The sequence below is a fragment of the Pongo abelii genome, chromosome 2 (genome assembly GCF_028885655.2).
Source record: "Pongo abelii isolate AG06213 chromosome 2, NHGRI_mPonAbe1-v2.0_pri, whole genome shotgun sequence".
Lineage (NCBI taxonomy): Eukaryota > Metazoa > Chordata > Mammalia > Primates > Hominidae > Pongo > Pongo abelii.
This window is the reverse complement of record NC_085928.1, coordinates 169,757,383-169,765,111: the sequence shown is the minus strand read 5'-3', so window position 1 is coordinate 169,765,111 and position 7,729 is coordinate 169,757,383. Positions and strand designations below refer to the sequence as shown.

Below are 7,729 nucleotides of genomic sequence, written 5' to 3'. Positions count from 1 at the left end.
TTTGAAAAACTCCCTGGTTGATTAACGTGCAGCCAAGTTTGGGTACTATTGGTTTAATCCATCATTTTCACAGGCTTGGTGGTGGTTGGGGGGGGTGGGGGTGGAGGTGGGGAGTGGGCAGTGGGGGGTATCACAGATGTTGAATTGGATAAGAACTTTTGTCCCTCATTCAGACACTTGCATTTAGATGTAAAACCTGGCATAGTATTTCAGGGGATTTACAGATCCCAAGAAGTGAATCAGGGAACGCCTGTGGGCCTTGTGGTCCCCAGGTGAGAGAAGTCCAGCTGCAAGAGTGTCCACCTCCAATCGGGGTGACAGGAGCTCTCTGTCCTGTCCAGAATGGTGCTGGCCCTTTGTCTCAGTCTTTTTGTGCTGTAATAACAAAATACCCAAGACTGGGTAATTTGTAAAAAACAAAACAACAACAACAAAACCAGCAATTTATTTCTTACAGCTTCTGAAGTCTGGGAAGTCCAAGCTCAAGGTGAAGCCTCCTCAGGTGGCAGAAGTACAAAAGAGACCAAACTCCCTCCTTCAAGCTCTTTTACAAGAACACTGAGACATTCACAAGTGCTGAGCCCTCAAGCCTACTCACGTCCTGAAGGCCACACCTCTAATAAGGATTGAATTTTCGCATGAGTTTTGAGGGACACCCATTCAAAGCATAGCACCCTTCGACTTCAGAGAAGCTCCGGCCAGCCCTGTTGTCACCAAGCCGGTTCCCCCTAGGCAGAGCCCCAAGAAGCAGCCCAGGCGATCCCAAAGCGCACAAGTGCTCTCACCAGGCTGCGCGCTGGCTGGTCGGTGCACAGGGGCAGGGCCGCCGCCCACGCGCGCTTGGTTCAGGGAGCCCAGGCTGCCCCTACCCGCGGCTACAAAAGCTCGCCGAGTCTTCCTGTCCACCCAATCGCCCCACATGTCAGCGGTTGGTCGCCTCGCGGTGCAGCGCTGGGCACGCGAGCCCCTCCCGCAGCCATTCTCAGCACAAGCACCAGCCTGGAGCCCCGCAGCAACAGAGCTAAGAGCTCCCACGCCACAGAGGTCGTGCGGAGCAGGTAAGCGCAGCCTCCTGGCTGGGGAGCCACGGAGGGTCCCACGGCCCCGCCGACAGGACAGGCTATGCCCTTTCAGTACCCCCTCTTCCCCGGCTCTGTTTCTAATAAAGGAATAAACAAGAAAGTCCTTAGTCTTTGAAAAGAAAATGATTCCAAAATACAAAAAAAAAAAAGTTAAAAAGTTAAGTATCACGTTTGTTTGGCTTAAAATAATTATACATGCTTGTAATGAGGGAAATCCAAAATTCACAAGCCTCTTGATTTAAAATAATTTAAATATCTTTGGCTTGGGATTATGTGGTTACTACAAAACATACCACAGCTGATGGGAAAGTAGTTTACTTCCCATTAGGTTGCAAATGTCTTAGAAACACACTCCTGGACCACAGCTTCAAGAGACGCAAGCAGTCACCTCATAATGCTGGTTTCCAAGCTGCCCTGCCAGAAGCAGGTCAGGGGTCCCACAGGGCTCCTCAGTAACTCCTCAAAATCCTCTCCCATCAATGGCCCCACCAGATCATCCCTACTTTTGAATGCTTGTCCAATGCAGGTTGCAGGTAAGATTTCCTTTCACAAGTGACTTCCATGGCTAAGGAAGAATTTAACACTCTAGAACTAGTCCAAGCCCTCCTCTGCGGCAGTTTTTATAAGCAGTGGAACCACCTTGTAGATTTCTAAGCTTGCTGGAAAATAAAACACTGCTATAAATGCATAGAGCCTTTTCCCTTGTGAAAAGGAAACTCCTGCCGAGGTGAAAGCAACAGCAAGAATAGCACTGTGCAGAATAAGAGTGGCTAACGCCAGGCTTCCTCCTGGGGATTTACATCAGGATTGTAACATATTAGATGTAAATCCACCTGTGGGCTCCAGGGTGGATCTGGAGGTCCAGGCACCAGGGAGCTGGGGTCAAAACCAACTGTTGCTAAAAGTCAAGGGAATTATAACTAAGGAATAGGATGCTTTAAAATACGACTTGTGGCTGGGCACGGTGGTTCATACCTGTAATCCCAACATTTTGGGAGGCCAAGGCAGGCAGATCACCTGAGGTCAGGAGCTCGAGACCAGCCTGGCCAACATGGTGAAACCCCATCTCTACTAAAAATACAAAAATTAGCCGGGCGTGGTGGCAGGCGCCTGTAATCCTAGCTACTAGGAAGGTTGAGGCAGGAGAATCTCTTGAACCCGGCAGGCGGAGGTTGCAGTGAGCTGAGATCACACCACTGCACTTCAGACAGAGCAAGACTCTGTCTCAAAAAAAAAAAAAAAAAAAAAATAAGGCTTGTAAGTAAATAATGATACAAAGAAGACACATGAGCAGTGTCAAAAGGCAGGTTTATTATTCTTCCCTTTATCCATAATTTAGGGATTCTTCAAATAGCTTAAGCAAAATATATCCAAGTTGTTAATCACCACACGCATGATGCTAGGTGGTTAATTGGTGAAATGGTTTTGTTGCTCTGTAGAGTAGCAGTATCTATATAGATCAACAAAATCATTTCACCAATTAACAAAAGCCAGTGTGGCCCATTATTCTCTGTGGCAAGTCTCCTTTAAGAAGTGACATACACCTGTGCTCCTAGCTGCTTGGGAGGCTTGAGGACTCCTTGAGCCCAGGAGTTCCAGGGTACAGTGAGCATAATTTGCCATTGTGCTGCAACCTGGAGGACAAAAACTCTGTCTCTACTAAAAGAAAAAAGAAAAATAAGGAGAAGAAGATAAGGAAGTTTTTCCTTTGTTCTTTGAAAGCTCTTTCTGAGTAGCATTCCTCCCCCACCACAAAAGTAAATGATTCCATGGTGAAAAACAAGAAAAGAACTTCTCCAATAGGATGAGGTGGTCTCATACCAACCAAAGCAACCAAAGCAACCAAAGCTTGCATACCAACATTGTCAGGTGGGTGAGAATTGCATTCATTCCTAACCTCTTGAGGCTTCAGCATCCCAAGACTAGATGGTGGAAAATCTCAGTAGCTCTCCAGGCAAAGCTGGCCGGGTGGTGGAGGGGTGGGGGCAGTGGGGGCAGGGGTGGGATTCAGAACGCTCACCCACCATGTCTGAAAAGCATCCAGAGAGATCATAATGCTTTGACTTCTGATATAACCTTTTGGGATGTTTATGTACTTTTGATGCTTCAAGGAATAAAAAGTCTAAATAGAATTCTAAATGCAAAACCTCTCTCTGTACTACTGAGGATTCTCAGACGGAAGAATACATTGGTTAACCATAGTAACAACATATATAATCAAAGTTTTGCATTGTTTTGAGCTTGGTTATAACAATGTGCTACATCCATCCACACACACACAGAAAGAGAAGTGGTTGAAAACCAAGACAAGGAACCCTGTGGTTTTCTGGATCAACACCAGGAACGATGCCCTCCAGGCCTCCCTGGGCTCTGCTTTCTCCCTTCCCCTCTTTGCTGGTTGAGCATCTCTGGCGCCACCCAGTGGTCCCCGTGATCCACGCTTCAGGGCCCCGGAAGGCCCAGAAGGCTTATGTTACCAGTCCGGTCTTGGTCTCAAGTACCAGAGTGACATGACCTCTCCCTTACTGAGCCTGACCACCTGCCTGGATCTTTACGTGCATGGCCTCCTTTCATTCTCACTACAGCCCAGATCATGGGGGGTTTGTACCCATTTCACAGATGGGAACAGAGAGGCTTCAAGTTAGGTTGAGACTTCGCTTACACTCCCAAAGCTAGCCAGCACTGGGGCTGGGCTTCCAACCCTTCCTCTGACTCAGCTGCACACACCATCCTTACTAAGAGGATGGCAACCCCTTGCTTACTGTTGCATTTGCATTAACTCTCTGAACCCAAGCTTATAAATAACCAAGCAACACATTCTGTACTATGCATTTGTTATTCCCAAAGACACAGCTTGATTCCAAATAAAATGACTAAGTTTATTTCCTGCTCACCTTACAGCACATCTTGGACTTCAAGAGAGATGACATCATTCAAGCACTTACATAAATTCTATGTTGTGGCAAGGCTCTGATCCTTTTCTTGTCACTTCTTCAGCATCCTAAATTTGCACATGATAACATCTGTTGTCCTCCATCAGATATCATCAGTATTGCTAATCTACAGTGCCACACTGGCAGTAGTGATTTTTTTTTTTTTTTTTTTTTGAGACGGAGTCTTGCTCTGTCACCCAGGCTGGAGTGCAGTGGCAAGATCTTGGCTCACTGCAAGCTCCTCCTCCCGGGTTCACGCCATTCTCCTGCCTCAGCCTCCCAAGTAGCTGGGACTACAGGCACCTGCCACCATGCCCGGCTAATTTTTTGTGTTTTTAGTAGAGACGGGGTTTCACCGTGTTAGCAAGGATGGTCTCGATCTCCTGACCTCATGATCTGCCCGCCTTGGCCTCCCAAAGTGCTGGGATTACAGGTGTGAGTCACCACGCCCGGCCTGGCAGTAGTGATTTTTATCCACTTTTTCTCCAGGTTCCCAGAAAGAATATTCAACTTAGTATCTATTTGGCTGGGAGGGCGGGGTGTTAGTCTTTGCTTCATCTAAAAGTAAATGAGGAATTCAGTAGCTCCTCTAACCACTTCAATCACTTATAGACATGTATAATGAAAATATATTCTTCTTACTTAAAAAAGATCACCTGAGGTCAGGAGTTTGAGACCAACCTGACCAACACGGTGAAACTCCATCTCTACTAAAAACAGGAAAATTAGCTAGGCCTGATGGTGCATGCCTGTAATCCCAGCTACTTGGGAGGCTGAGGCAGGAGAATCACTTGAACCTGGGAGGCAGAGGTTGCAGTGAGCCAAGATTGCGCCACTGCACTCCAGCCTGGCTAACAGAGCGAGACTCTGTATCAAAAAATAAATAAGTAGGCTGGGGGCGATGGCTCATGCCTGTAATCCCAGCACTTTGGGAGGCTGAGACGGGCAGATCACCTGAGGTCAGGAGATCAAGATCAGCCTGGCCAACATGATGAAACCCCATCTCTACTAAAATATATAAAAACTAGCCGGGCGTGGTGGCAGGTGCCTGTAATCCTAGCTACTCAGGAGGCTGAGGCACAAGAATCACTTAAACCTGGGAGGTGGAGGTTGCAGTGAGCCGATTACATCACTGCACTCTAGCCTAGATGACAAGAGTGAGACTCTGTCTCAAAAAAAAAATAAAAAAAATAAAATAAAATAAAATAAAAAAGTACACCATGATTGGTTACTTTAACCACATTTATTTATTTAATATTTTTTTAGACAGAGTCTCGCTCTGTCACCCAGGCTAGAGTACAGTGGCATGATCATGGCTCACTGTAACCTCCGCCTCCCAGGTTCAAGCGATTCTCCTGCCTCAGCCTCTCGAGTAGCTGGGATTACAGGCGTGCACCACCATGCCCAGCTAATTTTTGCATTTTTAGTAGAGACGGTGTTTGACCATGTTGGGCAGGCTGGTCTTGAACTCCTGACCTCAGGTGATCCACTTGCCTTGGCCTCCCAAAGTGCTGGGATTACAGGCATGAGCCACAGCGCCCGGCCTAACCACTTTTAAAATATATTTAAGTGCTCCCAATATCACTGCTTTCTAAACTATTTCAAAAACTGAAGGGTACTATTTCTATAATAATAAATTATTAGAGTATAATATTCACAGTGGTAATTCAGGTAATGAGAGTATTTTACAAGGCAGAACTAATTAGGTTGGAATAAAACAAAATCAGACACCAACAATAATTCATATGTCTCAAATAGTACCCTTGCCCACCTGTCTTTATCTAAATATTAGCTCTACACACCGACACCACCTTAGTAGCCACTAAAAAGAACAGCAAGCACTCTGAATTTTAGTCTCTGTTATGCCATTTCCTGGCATTTGGAGGAAAAGCACATTCTACAGAAAAGTCACAGGATGGTACTATCTGTTTTGTATCTGATTTTAACATGTGTTATCTCTTAGGTACAGGGTCATACACTTGGAAGGTGTGATATTGTGAAATGTGTATTTGGTCTTCCTCATCTTTTCCTGACATACGGTTCCTTCAGTCCTTGGAATCTTCTGTGCTAATGAGGTGACTGGAGGCTGAGAGCCTCTAGATAGCCTCAGGATGGAGCTTGTTGTGGGAAAAATCAAGTTCTGATTACAGGGTTAAGATTTTCAGCCCCAGGCCCCAACCTCCAAGGAGGGAAGGGGGGCTGAAAATTGAGTTGATCATTAATGGCTAATGATATAATCAATCATGCCTACAAATGGAAGCTTCCATAAAAATTCAAAAGGAGGCCAGGCATGGTGGCTCACGCCTGTAATCTCAGCACTTTGGGAGGCTGGAGTGGGCAGATCACGAGATCAAGAGATCGAGACCATCCTGGCCAACATGGTAAAACCCTGTCTCTACTAAAAATATAAAAATTAGCCGAGCGTGGTGGTGTGGTAAAACCCCGTCTCTACTAAAAATATAAAAATTAGCTGGGCCTGTAGTCCCAGCTACTTGGGAGGCTGAGGCAGGAGAATCACTTGAGCCCAGGAGGTGGAAGTTGCAGTGAGTCAAGATCGCGCCACTGCACTCCAGCCTGGTGACAGAGCAAGACTCCGTAAAAAAAAAAAAAAAAAATTAAAAAGGACTGAGTTTGGAGACCTCCTGGGTTGGTGAACACATCCACATGCTGGGAGGGTGGTGTACCCCAACTTCATGAGGACAGAAGCTCCTAGGATCGGAACCCTTGCTGACTTCACCCCATGGATCTCTTCGTCTGTATCCTTTATCATATTCTTTTTTTTAGTCTAGTTAGGTGAACTCTTATTATATTCTTTATTAATAAATTGGTAAATGTGTTTCTCTGAGTTCTTGTGAACTGCTCTAACAAATTAATTGAACCTGGGGAGGGGCATGTGGTAACCTTAATTTGTAGCTGGTGGGTCAGAAGTTCTAGAGGCTCAGATCTGCAACTGGTATCTGAAGTTGGGGACAGTTTTGTGAGACTAAGCCCTGAACCTGTGAGATCTAACACTGTCTTTAGGTAGGGAGTGTCAAAATTGAGTTGAATTAGAGGACACCCAGCTAGTGTCCACTGGAGAACCTGCTGGAAAATGGATTGTTTGGTGTCTGGGGAAAATTTTGCCCACATTTGGTCACAGAAGTATTCTGTGTTGATTGAGAGCAGAAAAAAAATTTAAAAAAAAAGCTTTGGTTTGGGTTTTTCCTATCTCCTATATTGCACAAAAGGGCATATATGTCTGCCAATAAAAGCCACTGACCCCATATAAATACTAGCCCTATCATTGAGCTAGTTTTTCCCTTAGCTGATTGTGCTACAGGGTAGCACAGCTCCCTGGTTGCAGAGTTTTATTTAAGGATCCTTGAAGCATTTCAAATACTTGAGGGGACACTAGAGGGGGGCAAGAGGTGACAGAAACTCTTCCTGCCCTTTCATCTGCACCAACTATTTATTAAAGTGCATTTAACATGTGTGCTTGGATTCTTCCCCACTTGACGGGTTTCCTCTCTGACCACTTTCTGGACTGAAGAATGGGCTCCAAGGGATGGCTCTTGCCATCTAGTGGCTTCCTGATGTATGGCAGATTGCTCCTGGCTTTCAAATTTCCACACCATGAAAGATGCCCAGGGAGCCTATGAAAAGCCCAAGACCTGGCTGGGCGTGGTGGCTCAGGCCTGTAATCCCAGCACTTTGGAAGACCGAGGCGGGTGGATC

The 7,729-nt window shown here is 45.9% G+C and overlaps 1 long non-coding RNA gene across 1 annotated transcript in view; it reads left to right on the top strand.

Annotated features, from left to right (window-relative positions):
* Nucleotides 1-1,479: 1,479 nt before the first annotated feature.
* Nucleotides 1,480-7,729, top strand: part of LOC129058702 (uncharacterized) — a 31,625-nt gene continuing 25,375 nt past the window's right edge. The window contains exon 1 of the long non-coding RNA XR_008524007.2: nucleotides 1,480-1,615. This is a non-coding gene — a long non-coding RNA (uncharacterized LOC129058702). The remainder of the gene's footprint in view (nucleotides 1,616-7,729) is intronic.